Source organism: Leopardus geoffroyi, chromosome B2, assembly GCF_018350155.1.
Source record: "Leopardus geoffroyi isolate Oge1 chromosome B2, O.geoffroyi_Oge1_pat1.0, whole genome shotgun sequence".
NCBI lineage: Eukaryota > Metazoa > Chordata > Mammalia > Carnivora > Felidae > Leopardus > Leopardus geoffroyi.
Window position 1 is genome coordinate 62,858,799 of NC_059332.1, and position 26,862 is coordinate 62,885,660.

A 26,862-nucleotide genomic window follows, 5' to 3' on the forward strand; every position below is an offset into this window, starting at 1 on the left:
ACACCAATTATAATGCTACTGATTCTCAGGCCCAGCTCAAATATGACTACCTGTGATAAGTCTTCCCTAATTCTTGAAGGCCAAAATTGGTACTTGTCTCCTTTGGGTTTCCCTAACAATTTGACTGCAATGCTGGCTCATTTTTTCTTTTTTCTTTTTTTTTTTTTATTTTCAGGGCCTTCAATGTACCAGGACTGTTCAGAGCCCAGGAGATTCAGAACTGGAAGAAATAATACAGGTCTAAGGCCAGGCCATTTGGTAAGGGTATTAATGGTTGGACAGGACACTCCAGGAGTATCTCTCAGAAGACGAGGAGTAGCATGGGGTAAGGGAGGGGTATGGAGGTGGGATGGTGGGAGAAAGAGAGAAAGCATTTCCACTGGCTTGGTTCTTTGGCCTTTGTTCATCATATTCAATATTTCATCAGTGGCTTTGACAAAGAGAAGGCACATCAAATAGCTCAGCAGATGACACAATACAGGGCAAATGCTTAAGATAATAAAACACAGAATGTGAATAAAATATGCAGCAGGCGATTTCCAAGCTAACCCAATGGAATACACAAGGATAATTTGAAGGTATGCACTTTATGTTCAAAACACTGCACAAGAACAAGTGTTATAGGAAGAGAGGGGGCTGATTAAATAGTGACTCATGTCAATTGGGTTTACTTGAATAAAATATCCAGTATTTACTGACCATAGATTTTGTTCCAAGTATAGTGATAAATACTTTATTTGCAGTGTCATTTTTTAGTTCACAGCAACACTATTATCACCCTCATTTTACAGATTAGGAAACTGAGGCCCAGAGTATTTAGTTTAAGTCCATATAGATAGAAATGATGGACCAGATTTGAAACCAAGCCATCTGACTTTGAGGCTTCACAATCACTAGGCAAGGCTATTTAGCATGAGCAATGCTAAGCCAGTTTTAGGATATGACCAATGTATTTTTTTATTTTTTTAATGTTTATTTATTTTGGAGAGACAGAGACAGAGTGTGAGTGGGGGAGGGGCAGAGAGAGAGAGAGAGAGAGAGAGAGAGACAGACAGACAGACTGACAGAATCTGAAGCAGGCTCCAGGCTCTGAGCTGTGAGCACAGAGCCCGATGCAGGGCTCAAACTCATGAGATCATGAGCCTGAGATCATGACCTGAGCTTAAGTCCAACCCTTAACTGACTGACCCATCTACCCAGCCAGGTGCCCCAGGATATGACTAATTTAAATAGCAAATACAATACTGGGTTGTAGTAACAGGAATATATTGTCCATATCAGAGGAGGTAATTTTCAACTGTAGCCAATTGCTCAGTAATCAACCCAAGCATGGAATGCTGAATTTACTTTTGGAACTACATTTTGAAAAGAACATGGGCAAACAGAAAGCACTCAGGGGAAGACAGTTAGGAACATAGAGGTCCTGACATTTAGATATTTGACTTAAAGTCTGAAGCTCTGTAGATAGCCTAGAAAAAATAAAACCCATAAGACATATATTAGTTTTCTACAGAAGGTTAAAAAGAACCAATCACACAAAAAGGGATTATATTTATTTTGCATTGGTATAAGAGGAAAAAATCAGGACCAAAGAAGAAGCATCTTTTGACTCAGTATAATGAAACACAATTATAGTATTGAGAGTTGTGAGCAAATAGTTCTCTTCACAAACAAGGAAGCTCCCTATGGTAGAAGTATCCAAGGGGAATCTAGTTGAGACAGGCAAGGTAATATAGACAGCTTCTGTATCATGTGGAAAGGTTAAATCAAATCACCTCTAAATTCCAGTCTACTCTACCTACTCTAAGGTTTGCTTTTCTCAAGCCTAATTTGAAAGTACTATACTTAAATAGAATGATGCATATCAGGATTTTATATAGGGCTGGCAACAAGCAGACACTCAATAGTTATGCCTTCAGTGGTGTAGTTGTAGATATTGACGTTCAGAGACTTTCTATGGTCAACATGATGTGTTGATCTGTTTCTGTAAATAAGAATGTGGTTATTTTAAGAAATAGTCCCAAAATTCTTTGATATTCCTCTGGTTGAGAGGTGGAGTCTCTGTCCCTACCCCCGGAAATTGTACAGGCTTGTGCATACTTCAATCAATACTGTACAGCAGGGGTGAAGATATGCAACATCTGAGGCAGGATCTTACAAAGTAATGTAAGTTTTTGCTTGTTTTCTAGGATGCTTGTGCTTAGAGCCCTGAGCCATCACATCAGTTGGACCAAGCTGAAGCCACCATGTTGTGAGAAAACCAAGCCACGTGGAGAGGCCGTATTGTCACCACACTGATTGCAAATTTTGGTCTTTGAGTCACCCAGCCAGGACATGTGAGTGAAGGAAACTCCAGATGAGTCAGTGCCTGGCTATCGAATAATCTCCAACCTGAGTCCCCCTAGCTGAGGTTCTAGACATCATGGAACAGAGCCAAGCCATCACTGTTATGTCCTATCCAATTTCCTGAGCTGCAGAATCTCTGACCATAATTAAATGATGGTGGTTTCATAATACTAACCAAGACAGGGTAACATTTCACATATAAACAAAATTTCTAATCTATGTGGGGGAAAAATCAGTTACTACAGTAGAGTGTGCATGAAAGAAAGGTCATAGCTACTTGTAGTCCAGAGGCACTGATAGAATAGGAGCAAGCATTCTACAATGACATTTGGTTAATACACACCTTTTTATGCTCAAGGAAATCTACCTTAAGGTAGCCCCTAGTAGGAGGACTGTCCCGGGATATTTAAAACAACATTATTCTGGGGTGCCTGGGTGGCTCAGTCAGTTAAGTGTCTGCCTTTGGCTCAGGTCATGATCCCACAATAGTGAGTTTGAGCCCCACATCAGGCTGTATGCTGAGAGCTCAGAGCCTGGAGCCTGTTCGGATTCTGTGTCTCCATCTCTCTCTGCCCCTCCCCCACTCGCTCGTGTGTGTGTGTGTGTGTGTGTGTGTGTGTGTGTGTGTGTGTGCATGCGCACGCGCGCGCTCTCTCTCTCTCTCAAAAATAAATATTTAAAAAATAAATAAGTAAAACAACATTATCCATTTATTCATTTGACATTGATTGACCTTGTGATTTTATCCAGGGAAACCTGGATATTGCAAGAAATGAATGTGAGTTAGTTTGTGTAGTAAGCCCCTATCCTATATTAAAACTGCCCAAAGCTATTCCTAAAACCAGGAACAGACATTAGGATTTTCTTTTATTCTCTCTTATAGAGTTTCAACTACATAATAACTTTGAGTGCTTTTGGAAAATTATACATTATGTGCAATTCTTAAAAAGACATGTGAATAGTTTGCAATTTCTAATTAGCTTTTACCTTTTTATATCTAGGTATAATATTATTATCCTCTTGTTAAATAAGATATATGGTGCCACAATACAGGCAGGGCTTGCTTTCTTTACATCAACAAGTTAAAGCAAAAATGTGATTGTAGAGAAAAAAAAGCCAGGCCCCTCAATGCTGCTGGCTCTTGTGGGCCAAGGCATGAAACATAATGTAACCAAAGATGAAAAGTCCCCTCTGGTCTCCTGTCCTGTGGACAGTCTGTCTCTAACAAGAAACCATCGATTGCCTTTTATACATACCTGGTGGTGAATGGTAGGAATTGATAGAACACCAAAAACAAGTGTTTATGGAACACCTACTGTGTACCATCATGTGGTAGGTACTATGGTGGTTATGAAAGTCTAGGACTCAGGATCTTTCAGAAATGGGTTGGGCACAAAACACAATTACAGAATCCTGATAGACATACTCATTTATTTCATTCTTATGAAGCATATTCTAAGTTAGAAGCTCCAGGGATAAAAAGAATAAGACAAAGCCCCTACCCATAAGAGGCTTGCATTATAGTCTAAGAGACAGATGTATTGTCACATAAAGCATCACATTATAACAAGGCAAGTGCTCTAGCAGAGAAATGAACCAACCATCATGGGACAGTAAGAACACAGGACAACTTTGCTGAGAAGGTGAAAAGAGCACCTACAGAGAAATCTTGAATGAGTTTTTCAGGTAGATTAGATAGAAGGGGAAAGGACACAAACATATAAGCCAGGGGTCTGGGGGTTACTGTGGTAGAAGAGAGAAGGTTATGTCAAGCAAACTCTAGCAGTACTGTAGGAAACAAAGAATGAAGAGGCAAAGTTCAGTCCTGCTCTTTTTCCTCTCTAGGAGTATAAGAAATGGAAAGGTCAATGGATATAGAAAAAGGCTTCATAGACTAGGTGGAACCTAACCTACACCTTTTTAAAGTGAGTAAGTTTGATGGGTTGATAAAAAATGGAGATGGTCATTCCAGGAAGGAAAATGATAAGAATAAAAGCATAGACGAGAAGGAGGTGGCCCATACTTAGAAGAGTAGAAGTCAGGAGGCTTGCTTGGACTATACAGAAGAACACAAGAAATTGCACAGAAGTGGGAGCAAAATGGGCTATTTAGTGAGCTGGTCACAGAGTGGCAACCTCACTGTCAATTATAAACTTGTAAAATAGCCAACATCAATATTTCAAAGATAGTTTAGACAATACAAAATACCCTTACTTCACTTTCTTTTCTTCATTTTTGGGGGAAAAAGGGATATATATTTTTCTTAATGGAGGAGGAGAAAATACAGCTGCTTAATATCTATCAATCACTATGTCAAGACATATTACCAAGTATTATCTCATTTAATTCTCAAAGCAGTCCAACAGTGTTGTTATTAGAATCCCCATATTAATGATCTGGAATCTGAGGAAACCCAGAGGTTAACCAATCAGTCACAAGGTCAAGATATTAGACCAAATCTGTTTGGCTTCAAAACCTGCATTTCAAGAAAGAGGATGAGATGAAGGCTGAGAACAACAGAAGAGATACCAGTACCTAGCCTCCATGATTTAGTCAAGTTTTAGACCAACGTGCCTTAGATCATGACTATTTTAAAGTTCAACTTGTTAATATTAAACACAAATGAAACGAACCATGCACCAACATTATATTCTCTTCAGTCTCCTGGTGCCCCTATTAAGATGAGCTGTACTGGTCAGCCATATGGTGCAGGATAAGAAGAAAGGACAAACCCAGGATGATAAGGGCTCATATGAGTTCATCTCTGAACTCAATAAGCTTCCTGACTTGAGACACTTAGTGTTATTTTGTGTAGGCAATTGTCAGAGGGTTTGCCTTAGGATGAAGATATCTAAAATGATCAAATCTGAGATGACTGAGGCAAAAATAGACAAACCAGAACAAAATAGACCATCTGAATAGGAGACCAGATGGCTGAATGGAGTCCTTTTCTCAAGGGTGACATGCTTATTCGGTACTGTTACTGTGCAAGTTCATAAGTAACTCACACATTCCCCCTTAACCCTTCTACAGGTTGTGTGCCATATTTACTTAGGAGGCTCCATAGTTGAACCTTCCTTTCAGAAATATTTGGTAAACAGAAGCCAGATCCATTTGCTATAATTAAAAACCAAACTGATTATATTTGAACCATCTCCTTTTTGACCTAGTTCAGGAAACCATTCATAAAATCTGTATATTCTCTTAAACCATCAACTTCCTGGCAACTAAGTCAGTCATCACTTTTCTTTAGTAAATATCTCAGCTGTTTCCATGGAAGTTGTTATGTGGAAGCCATCATCATCCAAGGCAGACACACACTGTCCTCCCAAATCGAATATTTATTCTATGGATTCTTGCATAAATACTCTTTGTATTAAGAGATGACACAAGTCCTGTAGCTCCACTTCATTAATATTTGTTTCATTATTTTACTGGAGGATGAAATAGACTTAAAAGAAGATAATTATATTACTGGCTTTGGGGCTCCAAAGAGAGGAAGAAAGATCAGTATTACATTTGCTACTTCCTAATCCCCTAACTCTTCTCACAACTTCAAAAGATAATTGCCTGTAATTCATAAAGTTCATGTGTTAATTTAGTTAAGACCCTAGAAACACACATAAGACCCAAGGAAGACCTAGGGACACCATCTATAATCTTTTCCTTAACAGGATTATTAAAGACAAGATGATTCTGAAGATGCTGTGCTAAAATGATAGGATTTTTTTTTCAGTTTGCATGTCTGAACAAAGCAGAAATAAAATATTTGATAGTATTGGTACTAAGCAATATGTGTTTTAATATTTTTTTGTTAGAGGAGTAATACATGCTTGTGAATTTTTAGAAGACCCAAGAGTTTATGGTAAACAGCAAAATATTCCTCCCTACCCTATCTTCCAATGTACTCTAAACATTTTCTCCAGAAATGACTTCTATAAAAGCAGTTTACACACACACACACACACACACACACTCACATTACATACATATTTATCTACTCTGGGGTTTTCTTTATATTATCTTCTTTAAATTTTGTCTGCATAATAATATATCTTGGATATATTTCGAACAAAAATTTGCATCCACATTATTTATAATGGTTCCCCAGCACTCCATTTTATAGCCATACGATAATTTTATCACTAGTATCCTATTAATAGACATTTAAGTTACCAGGTTTTTGCTCTTATAGTCAATATTGCATTGAGAGTCCTTAACCCTACAAGTTTCATATGTCAGGAGCCTATTCTAAGATAAATTCCTACTAGTGGAATTTCTGTCAGAAGGTATACATATTTTTAAACTATGTTAACTGGGTATGTGCTGTATATCCATGAGGATAAAAGTATTAATTTCTAGATGAAATTTATAGAAAAATATGAATTTCTTTTTATTTGAAATGAGAAGTTATAATTGATGATTTTCCTCCAAAATATGACAGATCTGTAAATGAACTCTTTCTTTTCGTTTGAAACAAGAGGTCAATTCCTGGCTTCCACATTTCACAAAAGGATGTCCAGGCAACAATAGGACTTTGAATTTCTTTTAAAAAGATACATTTCGAACAGTGTTTCATGTTTACATATTTCACAAACTCCATAAAATAAATAGTATCTGTGAAACAGTGTAGAAAAGAATCCTTCATAGGAATTAATTATTTGGACCATAAGAAAAAATAAAATTTTGTCCCCCATGGAGGAAAACTTGAACTGTTGAATCAGACTATTGGGGCTGCTTGGCAATTTGAGCACAACACATAACAAGTACGACTGCACATAAAACAGTACAGAAACATGGAGCTCCACCTGCTCAAATATTCAAAAGTCATTTCATGGTTGTTATATGCTAAGACAAATTTTCTCGGACATGCCTAGTCATGCATGCCTTAGACATGCCTCTCAGCCAAAATAAACTGCAATTCAATATAAATTGGAAAGCCAAAACCCGCAGTAGGTCCATTTTCTATCTTGTTCTTTTTCACTCATTTTTCTACTTCCTTCATTCTCTAGATTCGCTCTCTCAACATAGGCATTTTCCTAAGAAAGATTTCTAACTATCTTATATATATTATATACGTATTTGTTCTTTAAATGTTACTAGTAATCATCCTCCCTAGCGGTGGGGGGGGGGGGGAGGGGGGTGTTGTCTCATGGTCAGAATTGCTAAACAGGACTGTACAGACAGCGTGTGATGGCTCCCTTGTCAATCTCAGTGGGCATGAGCAGTCGCTGGAGCTTGCAGTATCAGTTGCTAGGCAACCTGTTCATCTGCTGAGCCTGATATTTCAATTCGGCAGCGGTAAACGTCTGTATGTTATGGCCTTTCCAAACTACCTTCATTACATAATATCTACCATTATAATAAAGGGGCTCCAAATGTTGAGGGGTGTGAGGGTAGCAAGGAAAATCAGTGCAGCTGTGGCACTGAGATAATGTCAAACTAGACTTTCTGCATATAAAAAGTATAAAATGATGACAGGTTTAACACTCAGTCCTTCTTGGCAGAGCACTGAAAAAGCATCCTGCTGGGCTATTTACTTGATGGTATCGAATCAAATCTTGTTATCATTCTAGAAAAGTTTCTAACTGCCATTCTAATGAAGGTAAAGCAGCAATGGCCTAGAGAAATAAGAATATTAATGTTCTGTATATAATAAATGAGGCTAGTCTATCTAGCCAAGTATTTGTCCAAAGGACAATTCTTGGGAACTGACTTTCATGGAACTACACTTACGTCTGAAAAGCAGCAGTTATGTAAGTATTTCAGGTTGCCAATCTTGCTAAAACATTTTCCTAAGTAAATGTCTGAGTTTCTAGTAAACTCATTAGAAATGATTTCAAATAGCCATTCTCTACCCTTGAGTTTATTTTAGAATAATTATTGTAATAAGATGGATCAAAGCACAGTTTGGTTCACTCATCCACTGTGTTGAAGTTCTCCCTAATTATAAAACAGAAGTATACTAATTAAAATATGGGTTTGGTAATCAAAACACCCAAGTAATACCATCTTTTAAAAAAAATTTAAATTTTTATTTATTTTTGAGAGAGAGAGACAGAGCAAGAGTGGGAGAGGGGCAGAGAGAGAGACACACACAGAATCGGAAGCAGGCTCCAGGCTCTGAGCTATCAGCACAGAGCCTGACGTGGGGCTTGAACTCATGACCACAAGATCAGGGGCTGGAACGCACGACCACGAGATCATGACCTGAGCCAAAGTCAGATACTTAATGACTGACCCACTCAGGCACCCCTGCCCCCAAGTAACACCCTCTAAAAGAAGAGAGAAAGTTATTTTTCTCTCACATAACAGTTTGGCATAACAGTCCAGAGCTGATAACAGTTGTTTCTGCTGTTTCTATTGCCACCTTCAACTTGTAGTTTCTATCTCATGGTCTAAGATGCATTCTAGCCAATTAGAAGGCTAAAAAGAAAGTGCACAAAAACTCCTTCAAGAGAACAACTGATAATTGCACTTACTGCCTCTGCCTACATTCCCGGGGACAGAACCTGGTCACACCTAACTGCAAGGGAGACTGGAGAATGTGGTTATTAATTGAGAAGACAGGTGTCTATCCAGCTAAAACTCAGGGTAGCTATTATAAAGGGAAAGCAGAAGTGTGGATATTCAGGGACAACCAACTGTCCTTGCTATTAAAAAAAAAAAAAAAAAGGCAATCCTCAGCAATGTTGTACAGAGGACTAATAGAATTATCTTAAACCATAAAAAAAAAAAAAAAAAAAAAAAAAAAATATTTGTATAAGTTATAATAATATCCCAGGAATGAAAGTAGACAAAGAAAATAACTAAAAACAAAACAAAAAAAAACAAAAAACAACTCAGTTTACTCCTTAACTCACTTCTTTCAGGGCTGGAAGAGAATGGGCCCGGGGATCAAAATGCAATTCACAGATGACAGATATGTCAATTCTCTTGATTTTAATGATGGTTTTCACCTGTGAATACCAAGGGGGTTCAGAATGAGCCTCCCTGAAATGTATCACTTTGGCATGTGGTTTATTTTGAGCTGAAGAAGGCAAGTAAGGCCCAAAACATTCAGGAAGAGCTTTTTATCTCCCCCCTTAACTGCCTCAAAGAATTTAGATAGAGGGCCTTGTCCAGAAAAAAAGCTACCACCAGAGTAGCTATAACGACACAGAATACAGGCTGGGTGTGGTAAGTTGGGGGAGCTTGTGGGGCCTATTTGTTCAAATTCCTCTCTGCATCTTATTGTCTCTCTGAGGCATGACAAACATTTGTTTCCCAAACATCTCCTCTTTTCATCTTGCTGTGAATTGTCTTCCTTTCTTTGAAGTCCACGCCCCCCGCCCCCTAACCCCCACCAACCTCAACTCCTTCATAAGCCTCAACTCTCTATTTTTGAGCTTCTCATGTCTTTGTGTATAAACGATATTAAATTTTATTTTCTCCTATTAATGTCAACTTACTTAACATACCAGCCAAAAAAACCTAGAAGGGTAAAGGAAATTTTTTTCCTCTCCTATAATACATATATCAAAACTTAACCTATTGTACACTTTAAATATGTGCAGTTTGGGGTGCCTGGGTGGCTCAGTCAGTTAAGCGTCTGACTTCAGTTCAGGTCGATTTCCCAGTTTGTGAGTTCAAGCCCCGTGTTGGGTTCTGTGCTGACAGTGTGGAGCCTGCTTGGGATTCTCTCTTTCCCTCTCTCTTTGCCCTGTCCCACTTGTGCCCTCTCTCCCTCTCTCCCTCCCTCTCTCTCTATCTGTCTCTCTCTCTCAAAATAAGTAAACTTTAAAAAATTTTATTGAAAAATATGTGCAGTTTGTTGTATGCCACTTTTGCTAGAATAAAGTTGTTTTTTATAAAAAGAGCATAAGGGGTGCCTGGGTGGTTCAGTCAGTTGAGCATCTGACTTTGGCTCAGGTCATGATCTCATGGTTCATGAGTTCAAGCCCTGCATCAAGCTCTCTGCTGACAGCTCAGAGCCTGGTGCCTATTTTGGATTCTGTGTCTCCCTCTCTCTCTCCGACCCTCCCCCACTCATGCTCTGTCTCTGTCTCTCTCTCAAAAATAAATAAACACTAAAAATTTTTTTTAAATAGCATAAAATGTGAACAAAAACGCATTTAAATAAATGTCATGCCTTTCCTTTGGAAAATAGGTGCCAAGAAGGTTAAACTTAGGGAATTCAAGGTGATGTTTTCATCAGTAAAACTCTCCAGTGAAACAGAAAAACCCCAAATGTGACCCTTTGCTAATACAAAGTATATGGGGAAAAACAGGATAGCGTTAATTGGAAATGGATTACAGAGAACACTTGAGCAAAACTAGATTTGTTCAGCAATTTGATGTATACATATGTTCACGATCTCTCCTGAGTCCTCAACATGAGAGACCACCACACTCAGATCAGGGTCATGGTAACTGTGATAAAGTATAAGAAGAACAGTTTCTGAAGAAAAAAAAAAGCCAGGAGAATATGCTTTCTTTTGGAGCAAGAGTCAGAACACCCAGGCAGCAGACAATTGGGAAAAGAAAAAAAAAAAACAGAGTGAAGCAAATGTGCCTTATTTTTCTATGAAGACAAATAGTAGAAGGGGAGAGAGCAAGGGGACTAACACCTTCCTGTTTGTGGCAACTCACATTGACAAGACATGTGTGTAAAGGGTTGCAAACTTACAGATCCCTTTGTCTGTCATCTACACTTGCCTAGTCTCAGTCATTCTTAGTCTCATCTTTATATATCTCGTATTTACTGATTCATTAAAAAATTTGAGTACTGACTTTGTATGTACTACTTTGCTAAGTGGTGGGGATGGAGGGATGGATAGATAGATAAATTCAACCCTAACAAAGAACTCGCAATATAGAAAAGAAATAAGCAGAAATAAAATCTCTGCAGCACAGCTTAACCATTGATGTCTGAATTTTGCTATGCTGTTGCAAAAATATAAATACTACATATTTTAAGCAAGCCCAGAAGGAATAAGTAGCAGAAAAGTGGCAGAAGACTGCTTTCTGTCCTAGAACCAGAATTCCTTTCTTTTGCACATCATCAGGAGTTATTTTTCACCTGTATTTTAGAATATCAAACTGGGCGGGCTTGGCCTCTGCATATCCTTGGCATCTTCTCTTGCCATGATATGATAATATATAAATAGAAGAAGACAGATTGAAGAGTAGAGAGGCATGCATAAATTTCAAAAGTAAAATAAAAGCTAAAACCTTTATATTAGAGCCAGAAGAATAGTGAGATTTTATGTTAAGGAATGATCTGTAGCAAGTGCTTTATTTTACATTTCACATTACTGTTTTTCATGTTGTGTTATCTTTCATCTTACATTAATAAACAGATCTGAAATATGATTTACTATTTTAGATGACTTGCCCATAATAGCACCACACCTTTTCAAATAGAACTCTATGTTTTTTGTTTGTTAGTTTGTTTTTCAGAAGAGCTAAGAAATTTGTCCTCAGAGATGAGCTCAGGCTTGACATTCTTTGCTTCCTAGTTGGGTGACATATTTTAGGTCCGTTACATTTGGATGGAAGATGAACATGTGGGCCTATAAAAATGTAGTAGAGGCAAGCTGAATACACACAGAATGTCTAAATGGCAATGGTGACAATGCCAGGTGAAAGCAGTCTTACATCATTCCAGTCAATATATAACAAGCCCAGGATTTCATAATGTTAATTAGCTAAATTAATTTATGCAGACAGAAAGGGTGATTCATAATTTTAATTTTGCATACCTTCTTATCCTTGGTACATTTTCCATGTCATCCAAAATTCCCTATACTCTCTATAAACCATCATCGACCTAGTGCTTTCAATATCTTTGTAACCTGTTGGTTGACCTTTTTATTTTCATTTTAATATTTCCATTGAATCAACAGTACATATTTAGAATAGTTTGGCTTTGCAGAGCATTCACCGGAGGATGGAGGAAATTTTTACACCCTAACAGCATCTTCCTGATTAAGTAAGGCAACTGAATTATAAAGTAGTAACTGTGCTTCTGGAAGCAGACAGGAAGATCTGATGTTCACAGGTACTACCTATGCTCTGTCCTTCATAACCAGAAACCTAACTGGAGTGCCAACTTTCTCTAAATTATCAGTGCTGCCATGGAAAATTTGAGTGCTCAAGGAGTAAACACATTTTTCAAAGGCAAAAACAAGTCTTCATCCCATCTATCAAAACCTCATCTTCACTACTGATACTGAGTTTTCAAAGAAGTTAAATATAAAGAAAAACTAATAACATAAGACTTCAATGCAGCACTGATACCTCCACTTACAAGTTTTCTAAGAATTGATGATGACCATCTTAATTTGAAACAAGAAGTAAATCTTTTCCCTCCCTTTGATCCATGGGTGTTATCCCAAAAAACAGCTGTGGATTCGAAAACGAAAACATAATGCCTACGGTTGCTATTTTGCAAATTCTATAATCTTGAATATGTTACATATTGATTACTGTGGAGTCTTTCTTCAGAAAGCTGCAGGTTTTTGAGTGTTGTGGAACCAAGTGAAACCGTACTGTGGGCCCCTGTGGGCCCCTGTGGGCACACTGGAGGCAACCACTGAGGGCGACACCCTGTTCCTCTAATTCAGGTTCTGTCCCTGGGGAGCTAATCTCAGCCTGGGGTGGTTATTACAGTTAAAAGTTTACTTGCATGGGGACTTGCAAAGGAAGTCTTTCAAGGCAAAAGAAATAAACTAAAATGATAGCTTAGGATTTATGTTTTAGGAATGTTTGCTAGATATACCTCAATTAAATCACAGAGATCTTGCTTAATATCCAAAGTATAGAAGAAAACATATTAACTGAAATTACGTATGCCCATGAGAAAACAGTGTGGTCAAATAATTTCTAAAAGCATAGATCATATTTTGGCAAATTCTGTGGGTTTTTTTTTTAGTTTTATTTTTAATGTTTATTTATTTTTGAGAGAAAGAGAGAGAACAGGCGGGTGAGAGCAGAGAGAGAGGGAGACACAGAATCTGAGAGAGAGGAAGACACAGAATCTGAAGCAGGCTCCAGGCTTGTAACTGTCAGCACAGAGCGAGCCCATGAACCACGAGATCATGACCTGAGCTGAAGTTGGACACTTAACCAACTGAGTCACCAGGTGCCCCAACAAATTCTGTGTTTCAATGTTGCTAACATCCTGCACATTATCGATTCACATAAATTACTAAACATTTTTTATTGCTTATAACTTCTGTGTCATAAGCTTCAAGGCATTGGGACTTCAACAGAGAACAAAACAGATATGGTCTTCCAGACAATTCTGGAAGTGGTACAAAGACTAGTGGGAAGACTGGTGGGAAGGAGCATAAAATTCCAAAGGAAAAGTGCTAGAAAGAGGCCTGAAGAAATGGGGCCAGAAGGAAATGTAGGTTAATTCATCAAATGAAATGACCCCCAGATTACCCCCAGGCACTATAATATTCTCACTAAATCTTCACCACCCTGTTCCTGACCCCAATTTTCACATATATAGGAGTTTTAAGTTGCACAACAGATGTTTCTTAAAGCACACACACAATGTGTCTCACTCAACAGCAATACTATTGGAGCATAGTCCAGTTAAATAATAATAAATAACAACAATACATCCAGAGTCCTTAATCTACTGCAGCAACATTTGTCAAGCAAAATGATTGCATGTTTTACTGCCTGGTCTAGTAAAAGTGTCACTTTCATGAAGCATTACATATTATATCATAAAGATTAGAAATTGAAAGGCCTTTATAAGTCATGTCATCTTACCTCACTCAAATGGGGTGGCGGCCCTAGGAATTTTTCAGTGTGCTAAGCTACCAAGCAGGAGTGCGGTAGAGAGCTTGCACACAATTCACTCTTAGCTTATAGGCCCCAAGAACCAAAAATTCAAAAACTCCCTTTATCCTTGTTTTAAGTTGATAAAGATTGGTCATTAGGGGGAAAGAATATCTCCTTCCTTATGGAATGGGGGATGAAGGCATCAAAATACCCAGGGTTCCCTGTTGCCAATTTTGTCTAGCTCTGCAAACAGGGGAAGTTAAAGTTGTAATCTCCCGTGTATCCCCAGAGTCAACTAGCTTTTTCTGAAGCCCGAGAGTCTTGCCAGGGGAACAGGATGGCTGTTCCAGCCCAGCCCAGCCAAATGGCCAGCCAGCAGAGTGAACATACAAGAATAAGGGATCAGGAGAAGGTTGGCAAGTTAGTCCGGCACAAGAGCTGACTTCATGCTTGTTGTCCTAGCATAATTATTACTAGTGTCTCCTCTCACTTTGCAAGGATTCCTACATTGGAAAATAAATTACATAGGTCCCTTATAACTAGAAGACAGAAAGCTGGTGACATCACCCATATCACCAGGCCTTGATACATCCGCAAAATGGGTATTCAGTTATAACAGCATATCCAAAGGGTCTTGCTTCTGATGGAACATTTAAGTGAAGCCTGCTTTTGTATTTCCATTGTGGGCAATGCAGATTTCTCGTGCAATAGAGAGATGGTGGTCATTTTCTTTTTTTTTTTTAATTTGTTTTTAATGTTTATTTATTTTTGAGAGAGAGAGAGAGAGAGAGAGAGCGCACACAAGCAGGGGAAGGGCAGAGAGAGAGGGAGACACAGAATCCAGAGTAGGCTCCAGGCTCTGAGCTGTCAGCACAGAGCCCAATGCAGGGCTCGAACTCACAAACCATGAGATCATGACCTGAGCCGAAGTCGGACGCTTAACCGACTGAGCCACCCAGGTACCCCAGTGGTCATTTTCATAAGAACCATTTGCTAGCATGAAGACCAGCCATATCTTCAATTCTCAGTGTATTGCTGTCTACTAGAGAATGTAAGCTCTTTGAGGGCAGATGCCTTGGATGTTCTGTTCGTCATACCTAAAATAACCCATGGCATAGGACAGGTGCTCAATAAATACTTCCTAAATGAATAATTCAAGAAATCAACAGTGTCTTTCAGGACTCCTGAGCAGACTACATTACATGGAAATATCAAAAGAAACTACATTTCTTTACATGGTTATCGCTCTTTCATTCTAACACCCAATTGACCATGTTGCCATTTTAACTTCAAGAAATCAAAAATCCTTTCTTCTGGTCCTTTTTTTCTGAGTCTCTGGTAGGGCTTTGTCTAGAAACCATGAAACTTCAAAGAGCTAATTCATTACAACAATAACATTATTGTAAAGAAAAGTTGCAAAGAGAAGCTGCCTAGAACTAAATGTGAAAACCATAGCTTGCCCTTCCCCTGTGTTTAGTCACTTGTTAGAACTAACAAAAATCTTTTTCTAGATGGGCAAGAAATAAGGTAACAAAAAAAAAAAAAACATGTTAGTGATGCTCATTTATTTTTATTTACAAAGATTCAGGTTTATTATCTCCGAAAATTGCAGAGCTGTGACCTTCAATACTAAATGTATTTTACTTTAGAAAAAATGGAAATTCAAATCAGAACATAGTTTATTTAGCTAGATGCTGGTGTCTTCTTTTCCTTTTCAAAGTTTATGTGCCATTCATTTTCCCACTGTGTTCATCCCATACAATTCCTCTAAGGATGGTGCTTCTCAACAAAAGGCATTTTTCACTTAGAATGTTTTTTCCAGAATTAAAAAAATGTCTAGAGGATCATAGAAAGACCTAGTATAGGTCTTAACCACACATAACAATGAATATTTACAAAAACTATAGATCATGGTCAAGGTCAGCAGAGTCTGTCTTTTAAACACACCCCTCCTCTACAATTCTCCTGCCAGAAACACAATGTACCTTCTTTTGTAGCATTCTGGCCCCCAAAAACTGGGATGGACACCAGCAGAGGAAAGAGAATATCAGTTTAGAATATTTAGTTTCCCTGTGACAGAAAGCCAGCTGGAACTAAGAAAATCAGATAAACTAATAAATTCTCAGAATCTAAGGAACAGCCAAACTGTTCCTGGCAAACTCTGGCAAAGGCAGATACATGGGGCCTGAGGAACACTTGAGATGAGACTCTCAATGGAGACCTAAGGACACTGACTCCGTATCTAACCCTGCTTTTATAAAACTTGTTGGCTTCGTTCTCCTTCCTCACTACCAAGAGGTTTTCTCCACGTGGAAAGGAAACATGACATTGTTGTCGGGGAAATGGATTACTCTGACTGCATGCACATTATTTACATACACATACAACCAACCCTCTGGGTATTTCGATAAATCTTATCTATAAGGATGGCAGACCAGAGGGAGAATATAGCTGTAGTTGTCAAAGAAATAGTAGTCACTCATACGAGAGAAGGGGGGGGGGGGTGTTTGCTGTTTTGTAGGTTTGCACAGTGACCTTTTTCCCCCCTTATCAAGGTTTTAGAGTAACTTTGTCTGATATTGAGGTTCTTTGAGATGGTTTATGTCCAGAAATAGAACAACAGGGTCCAGTTGTGAGAGTCAGACTAGTGTGCAATAAGCAAGGCCTAGCTGTGAATGTTTTTGGATATCAGAGGCTACTCTTTTGTTTTTTTGTTTTTTTTTTGTTTTTTTTGTTTTTTTTTCTCAAGGCTTTGATAACCAGGCAATCAGCAAAGATTTTGACAGTCACTAATGGTTGGGAAATAGCTAGACCACAGAGGACAGAGTTTTGCATAACTAATGAGTAAATGGCATATATAAAATTACGAAAAATTGGCCTTCAAGGGAAAGATTGGCCTTGAAGGAAAAAGAGAAAACTAATGGCTTGAAAATATCCAGAGGCAGGTGGATAGGAGACAGTGGAATAGGATTTAATAAACACAGAATGTACCCAAGGGAGTGAGAGGATATTAAATAAAGAATTCACTCCTTATTCTAGGATGGACATGAAGAATATGATGAATAAAAGCAGAAATTTTGAAATAAAAAAGAAAGTTTTAAAATAGCTTGTTTGGTAGTTCTCAACATTATATGACACTCTGCTTGATAATGGTTATCTATCCATAGGTGTAAGATTAAAACATAATATTGATATTCTAATAATTCAATATTTAGACAAGATTGATTCCTTTTACTGCTTCTTCTAAAATGGTATCTGAAGTATTACATTTTAGGAAGAAAATTTATTTCTTCTTTGTACCATTGTGCCAAAAATCCTACTATGCTACTATTTCAATGCTTTAATCAATAAAATTTTCATCTGATTTTATAGATTTAATGAGATTCAGAGAATCTCAAATTCCAAGTACTCAAATTCCAAATAATTTCATATTAATCCTTTGTATAAGCTTATAAGTAAGTGTTGTTCAGTGTCCTCAAACATGAGCTATGAGCTAGAAAAGAAACAGAAACAGATGAAGATTATAACATGACTTGACACAGATCCACTTAATTGCCATTAAGTCAGATTTCCTATATTCTTTATCAAATTACCACCACATTTGTGCTAACATGAGATAGGAGATGTTAAATCAAGCAGATTTTCTGCTTTGCTAGTGGCTACAGATATAGATCAGATTTGACATCACATATACTTTAAGTTAATTCGACCAGATTATAGATGTTGTATAGTAATGGACATTATACAAATCTAAAAATCTAGTGTTTATTACTGAGAATTCAGCCCAGTAGAGATTTTAAAACTTGCTTGACTCCATTAATTCTAAGCTTTAATTCCTGTCTTGCTTTTTAAATCTCTAAACTCTCCTGGGTAGAAATGGAACCTTTAAAATTTGAACAGAATGTTGAGACTTTGAAAGGTAAGGTCTAAATTTCCTCAACCCAAAGAGTTTTATTAATTCAAGCTTTGAAAACCTCAAACCTACCTAATATCAAAGAACAAATTAGTCTTCTTATAATTTTAACTGTGGCATCTTCTCTTTGTGTCTCATGACGGAGTTGATCATTAAATAAAGCAATAATGACCAATTACTATGGGGAAAAGAAAAAACATTCTGATTTCTGAAAATATATTAAAAAATCAGTTATAATTTCATACTGCTCTCAACAGGAATCTAAAAAATCCCAAATGAAAATGTAGTATGACTAATATTTCCTAGAGTAGACTGTAAGACCTCATTTGAAGACCATGAATTTGATAAGGTTTGCTTTATTTCACAGAGATCCCAGGGCACAACCAAATCAAAGGATTAAGATATCTCTTATTCTGACTTAGCCTCTAAATAAAACTAGTTTTACCACACTGCCAACATCTAAGACAATCTCACAAATTTAAAACTGTTGTGACCTTTCCTAGCAGTTTTCTTCCTTAAAATTCTTACTTTAATTTTAGTTCAATGTTAATTTAAGCTAACCAGATTAAATTTACTGGAGTCTGAGAAGGCTAATTTTAATTAACTAATCCAAGGAAAGGAACTATAGCTGTGCAGAGATTTCTGCATGGCTCATGTGGGTCATTGTCTCAGTACACAACAGCGTGAGATGTACGAATAACTGTCTTGCTTTCAGAGCAATGGTTTAAAAAATCACTGACATTAGTTGAATAGAATATTTCCTTGAAGGGCACAGATGTATCAAGAAAAAAAAAAGGACAAAAACAAAAACAAAAACTCCCACAAATTGGAATTTAGGTAAGGAGAGATGGTATTTGAAAGGATTATTTCAAGAGGGGAAAAGAGACTGTTGCAATAGGAAGGGCACTCTAACTCTAAGATGGGAAGCCTCTCAAAGTTACACAGAAGGGGACTTTTCTTTTATAGGAGGAATAAATAGGATTAGATAGAGCCTGACATAGGGAAGAGGGGGAAAGGAGAGTGGTGGGGGAGGGGGGGGAGATGGATGGGGGTGCGGTGATAGAACAGTAGATTAGAGAACTTTTACCCTGAGGTGAGCCTATTCTTAGGAGAAGCAGTTTGCGGATTCAGGTTGAGGGTGGGCCAAAGTTCAGGCTTCTCAGGGAAGGAGAGAAGTTTAACTAAACTTTGATCAAATCAGATGAATGGGTGTTTTGTTCCGATTGATTAGTGGAGACAAAACAGTTCAGCTAATCATTTATGAGGCAAAGACTGGGAATTTAGAGGGTCTTTATCTGGCCTTGTCAGAGGTAAACAAAGGAGGTATTCCTGAGTCTTAATCTAACTCATAGAGGGAACAGTGATACTTTCCATTAGCAGTTTTCCCAAACTAAAAAGGGTGGGGCATTTCTTAACCATAGTTACTTTCCATAATCCCAGGGTTTGGGTAAAATTCAAAATTGTTGGTATACAGATAGTCAGGGTTGGGTTTTTTGTGTGTTTGTTTTTATTGAATTTTTTTTTAATTTTTTTTAATCTTTATTCACTTTTGAGAGACAGAGCATGAGTGGGGGAGGGGCATAGAGAAAGGGGGGACACAGAATCTGAAGCAGGCTCCAGGCTCTGAGCTGTCAGCACAGAGCCCAAGGCGGGGCTAGAAGCCATAAACCGTGAGATCGTGACCTGAGCCGAAGTGGGACGCTCAACCGACTGAGCCAGCCAGGTACCCCTTGAATTTTTCTTCATTGTATGTGAGGCAACAAAAATTTCACAGAAGCTTCTCTTACTCGGTGATGGGCAGAATTCTAAGCTGTCTCCCAAAATTCCTGATTCTTGTTGTATATACTTTGTATAATACATCCCTCTACCATGAGCATGAGCACGACTATTAATAGAATGGGATATCATACCCCTGATGAAGTTATATTTGAAAGAGATTTTACAGATGTAGTTAAGGTCTATAATCAGCCTCTTCTCTTCACAGAAAGAATGCAGAAAACCTTTCCATCAAACATATTTTAACATAAATCTGTCCACTAAGGAGATCCCTATCCATTTGCCTACTCTCCAAGGACTAGGCAGCACAACATAGGTACTCAGTTAGTGCTATAAGATATCCAATTGCAACTAGAAAATTGAAAACAAAATAAATTTGCTTTACCCAGCATTGAAGAGTCCCACCTTGAATTGTCATTGGGCCACATGTACTGTTGAACTTTATTTTCAAAATGAGTGAGATACGTTTAAGTTCTTGAGCATGGAGTTACCAAAAATGGGACATAAAGGGAGCTAGCTGGGTAGGGCACAGCTGGTTGAGTGTAGGTTCTTCAAAACCTTCTTCTCAGGCTGTGTGTCTCTAGGCAAGTTCTGAATTTCTCTGTGCTTCCCATTCTCCATTTGCAAAGTAGGAACAATGATACTATACTCTCATGAGGTTATAAGGATAAATGAGATATTGTATTTCAAGGTATACTACAAAGCTATAGTAATCAATACAGTATAGTGCTGATACAAAAATAGACACATAGATCAAGAGAATAGGATGGAAAGACCAGAAATAAACCCATGGTCAATTAATCTATGACAAAGGAGGCAAGAATATACAAATGAGGGAAAGACAATCTCTTTAATAAATGGTGCTGGGAAAACTGGATAGCCACATACAAGAGAGTGAAACTCAACCACTTTCTCACACCATACACAAAATAAACTCAAAATAGATTAAAGATAGGAGGCCTGAAACCATAAAAGTCCTAGGACAAGACCTGAGCAGGAACTCTTGGACACTGCATTTAGCAGGATTTTAAGGGATCAGTCTCCTCAGACTAGGGAAACAATAACAAAAAGAAACAATTGGGAGTATGCCAAAGTAAAAACCTTATGCACAGCAAAGGAAACAAGCAACAAAACAAAAAGGCAACTTACTGAATGGGTAAAAATATTTGTAAATGATCTATCTAATAAGGGGTTAATATCCAAAATATATAAAGAACTGATACAACTCAACACCAAAATAACCCAAAAAATCCGTTAAAGAAATGGGCAGAGAACCTGGGTAGACATTTTTGCGAAATCATACAGATGGCCAATAGACAAATGAAAATGTGTTCAACATCACTCATCATCAGGGAAATGCAAGTCAAAACCACAATGAGACATCCTCTCATACCTGACAGCGTGGCTAATATCAAAAAGAAAAGAAATAACAAGTGTTGGTGAGGATGTGAAGAAAATAGAACGCTTGCACACCATTAGTGGGAATGTAAATTGTGCAGCCACTATGGAAAATAGTATGGAGTTTCCTCAAAAAGTTAAAAATGGAAATACTCTCCAAGATTTCCACTACTGGGTATTTAGAAAAACAAAAACGCTAATTTGAAAAGATATGTGCACCCCTATGTTCACTACAGCATCATTTACAATAGCCAAGGTATGGAAGCAACCTAAGTGTCTATCAATAGTTGGAGGGATAAAGACGATGTGGTGTATAACACACAAAGGGATATTTACTTAGCCATAAAGAGAATGAGATCTTGCCATTTGCAGCAACATGGAGGGACCTGGAGGCTTTATTCTAAGTGAAATAAGTTAGACAGTGAAAAACAAATACCATATGATTTCACATATATGTGGAATCTAAAATAACAACAACAATAGCAAACAAGCCACCACCAACAACAATAACAAATGGACAAACAAAACCAGAAACAGACTCATATATCCAGAGAGCAAACTGGTGGCTTCCAGAAGGGAGGGGTCAGGAGATGGATGAAATAGGTGAAGGGGAATAAGTATAAACTTTCAGTTATAAAATAAATAAGTCATAGAGATGAAAAATATAGCCAATAGTACCATATTATCATCATATGGTGACATATGTTAATTACATTTATTGTGGTGAGCGTTGCGCAATGGAAAGCATTGTCTAATCACTATGTTGTACATCTGAAACAAATACACTATTTTAGGTCAACTATACTTCAATAAAATTTTTAAAAAATAAAAAATAATTTTAAAAAGAATAAGTGAGAAATTGCTTTGTGCTTTCTATTAAATTTTCTGCCTTGATTTGAAAGTGTCCTTTGTTTAAAATTTCTGAAGTCTTGTTACTGTTTTTACTGGTGGTGGTCTTGGTTGTTTTGATTGGTTACTTTTGGAGTTTTGTTTTTTAATTCCAGTAGAGTTGTAAAGAAAAAAGATTCACTTTTTCTTTATATTCACTTCCAAAATGGAAAGGGCACCCTTTGTTTAGAGGCAATAATGAGACAACCAAAGAATTTCCCAGGTTGCTGAGGAGACTTACATTCTGAGGTAAAAAACAGAACAAGTCTTACACCAGAACAGACTAGATTTGGGTAGATTTGAATACCTTGGGTGTTAAGGCAAAGTAGACATAATTGCTCTTATAACTGCAATTTTGATTGACTTGAGTACAAAATAAATTTGAAGAAAAGTTATCCCATAAAGACCAGAAAAATATTTACCCTTAACTTCTATTCTTTGCCAATAATGCTATTCTTTTTCCTGGGGGGGGGGGGGGGGGGGGGAGGTTAAAGAGTAACCTAGGGAAGCCTTTTCAAGTGAATTTGTGGTTCTGACTTGGTTTTCATTGGCTATATTAGCTTTGCTGTTCAATTTAAAAAGTTACCTGTCCATTCAGTCTTCGAATACACATAGGAGCAATTGTATCAATGTTAAATAATAGAAAAATGTTTGTATTTGAGCTTTGGTGTTAAATTATAGCTACCACAAGCTGGTCCTTGCTTTGCCATCAAAAGCCTAGGAGACACTGCTTACTTAATCAGAAAACAAAAAAAATTTAGTGCAAAAGAGAGTTTGGAGATTAAAAATGGCCAGTGCCACATATGTTCTTTGGATATGCAGACGTGTGAGGGAAAAACACAACAGAGGGACAAAGGAGGAGGAGAAAAGAAGCAAGGACCTATTCCTTTGGTATTTTTCTGTTTTAGCTATGTAGCACCCTTGCTCCTCCTAATCAGAACACTTTTTCGGGGCTTAACCTGAGAGAGTATTCTTAAATCATAATCTCCATTTGCACTTAGGACGCATCTATGCTTATGTACTACATCTGATTAAAAAAAGGGAGTCCAATGTTACTTCATAAGCAATGGAAATATTTATGGGCTTTGTTGTCAAAGCCTATTTGCATGTCTGTGTGACAATAAGCATGATATTCTGGCCACAGAGGCTCCAATCCCAGGCATTTCATTCCAGCGTTTTCTTGCCACAGAGGAGATATGGGTGTAGGCATGGAAAATAATTTACTGGGGATGACAAAATCCTGATCACAGCTTATAAAGTCCAGGTTTATTGTCTACGCAGGGAACTTTGGTTATTATTATTTTGCAATTTTAGAGTACTTTATAATTGAATTTCAGATTAAAATCCTTGTGGAAATGATTCATCATCTTACTGAACAAAATTTCTGTTTTGTTTTTCTTTTCTTTCTTACAGGTTTTCAGTTTTCACCTACCTATATTTTATTACATTACCCATTGCTATAAAGTAATGCTCCCAGTTCATTTTTCAGCTGTTTCATTAACTTGATATTTACTCCTTATTCAGATTCCCTAATAAAAATGCTAATTATGATCATATCTAATAGTGACTGCTGAGGCACCCCACCAGCTCCTTCCTACCTCCAACTGGACCTACTCACATTTATCATCAGGGTTTGATTTGTCAGCCAGATTGCAATATTCCCAACTGCTCTTCTTCAAGCCTGCTAAACCCAGTTTGGGAAATAAATCCAATTCACAAGATACTCTATCAATTATTCTAGCAAACCTCAGAAGCAGAGCCACAGTCTGCTTATTTACTAATGCAATACCATTGGGAAAGAATAAAAACTGAAGATTAAATCAAATTTATTCCTACCTAACTGTTCTCATAATCACTTTACTTATTGCTCTTATATGTACACATTTTTCTATGATCATCTCTCCTCATATGGAAGTTTACATGCTTCCCTATCTTTCGTAAGCTACCATTAGCAATTCTGTGCTGCACAGAATTCTTGCCTTTCATAATCTCTAGTCCTGGAGATTCACAAGCATGTGTTAAAACAAGGATCTGATCCATTGACACTATTGTAATATTCTTGATCATTTTATTATTTTTCTAAAAGCTGTTTTGACAAATTCTTACATATTCTAAAATGTAAAAAAATGTTTTTGTTAACTGATTTAATGAGCATAACCCACTTTTTAAAAGTCTTCATGTTCACTACACAATCTTTGCCTTATTAGAAACTTTTTTTTCTTTCAAATTTTATGTTAGTCATCCAGAGATTATGCTATTTATTTCTTTTTTTAAAATATGTTCTATTTTTCTGGATATTTAGACCCCTGGAAAAGAACTCACTGTGCCACAAAGGAAATAAAACCATGGGAAAATTTTAATGTAATTGGCTTAAATAATGAGGGGCCCTTGTGGAATATTTTTGCCTTGTTGAAATTGGAGTGTGTCTACTTTTCTTATGATGTTCAGAACCACTCCACCAACTTTTCCAACTTTCCTTATCTCCCTCTGATACCCAGAGACAAACAATTCTTTTCTAACCCTACAATTGTGCCAAGAGACTCACTTTGAATGTCAGTTTTGGTCCACATCAGCTGTATGTATCGTCTCTATTAATACAACTGTGTCTTTTGGATTGTAGTACCATAAAAAATGATTTGTTGTTTCACCCACATTTACACATAAAGTAGTTTGGATGAGTTTTGATGCCAAAAGTTGAGAAGCTCTGGTTTCCCCCACAGAACTTTGTCTCCTCTTACCTACATTTTGAGGACATAATTCTAATCTAGTACCAACCATTCTCACTTTGCAAGAATTCTAGTTAGCACAGCTCAGTTAAATAATGCCTTTATTATCTAAATAAATATTTAACTGTGCTGTTGAAATTTCAGTTACCATGTTATAACAACTGTGAGCACAAACAAAGGTAAATAACAGATGTGCTTCATGATCAGTGGCCAATCACATCACTTCTTTCAAAGTCTGTTGGTGACATCCCCATGCAGTTCACTCATAAAAAAGCACCTGCTTGTTTATCCCCCTTGTTTCCCAGTTTTAAATCTATGTGACTTATTACAAAAGTGGATAACCAAAGAGGGAAATGGCCCATATAAAGGAAAGTGCAGCAAAGAAAACAAAGTAACACCGGGAAAGAGATTTGAATGGAACTCAAATGGAGTCTTGGCTGACTGTGGGGAGGTTGACACTTATCACCATTGGTGAGGCTTCAAAGTAGCCGGAGAACACAGGGAAGGTGAAGTGGAAGCTGTTGACATACATGAGGAAAGTAGTTGTGAGAAAAAGGACAATCGTGTGCCAGAGGAAGTGACTCTGGCGAAAACTTCCTTCTAAAGGAATTCTTGGAGGTATTTCACAACATTCAAAGAGCAAAGGATAAAATATTGAAAGCTGATCCAAACTCAGAAAGGAGTATGACAACTGACCAACACATGAGAGGATGCTCAATTTGTATTATAATTTATATGACAACAAGAAGGCAATCACTGCTTAAACTACCCTTGATAATTTTTTTACAAATAAATGAAACACTTTAATTATTAATGTTTTTAATATTTTAAATAGCACCATTAAATAGGAGTTTTAATATTTAAAGGCATTTTCCTATATACTTAAAACAATAAAAGAGCTTTTTAATGGTTTGGCAACAATTTCTAGTGGTCACAGATCATAAATGTTTTCATTTATTAGTAAGATCACAATGCATGGTTTCAGCTTACACAACCATTCAGTGTTCCTACACTACTGTGCAAAGACTACCTGTAACAACAACAAATTTAATACAAGTTGCTAAAAGGGGACTGTGGTTTCCTTCTAGAGGTTTATTTCCAAACCCGGGAGAGAGGAAAGAAGTTTACTCATTCACTGGGCTTTGATTACACTATAACAACTCAACTTTAATATTTCAGTCTCCTAGAGCATATTCCCAGTTTAATTCTCCACATTTTTCCCCAGAAGCTTAATCTAAATGCTGCGCAGGTTCTGATTTTCTTCCTTCCTGTACACAACTCAAGTAGCTTACACTTCTGGTAACAAAGTTGTGTATTGTTCTCACATGAGTGCAGATGTCTACATCACCCAGGAAACCAAAGATGCGATTCTAAAAGGAGCTCTCCAGGGCGTACAATTGACTGAGTTGCATTGGATGCCGATGCTAAATTGCACTGAGAGGTCTATGTACACATGTTTGAGTCCAATCATGGCTGTGGAAAGACTAGAAGAGCTTTAGCCAACTTGAGGGTAAAAAGAGCTCACAGGGAGCTGGTGGAATATTTTTCTCAAATTTGCAGATTGTCTAAATTAAACTTGCCAAAGTATGAACACAGATTGTCTCTTGTTTATTCAGACTCATAATGGCCCCAAAGAGCAAGTGATTGCCAAAGGGACAGAGTGACTAGAACAGAACATGAAGTTCCTATCCTATGATACTTTTTATTCCAAAGGATGTTATTTGGACTCTCAGATACATTTGCTCCTACTGTCAACATTATACATGGTGGACATGCCAGCACACAGAAACCTATTTAGCCCAAAGTGCAACTCAACTGTGGGGCTAATTGTTACATTGGTATTTTTCTAAAGGATATTTATTTATTTAACATGCTTATGACAGGGAATATACCCAGAACATAGGAACAGTATATAAAATCTACAGAAACTAACTTTAACGTGCATCATTTTGATTAGGGAACCCAAGATAAACAATTTAAAAATATCATTTATAATTCCATCACCCATTGATAACTGTTTACTATTTTGATGCA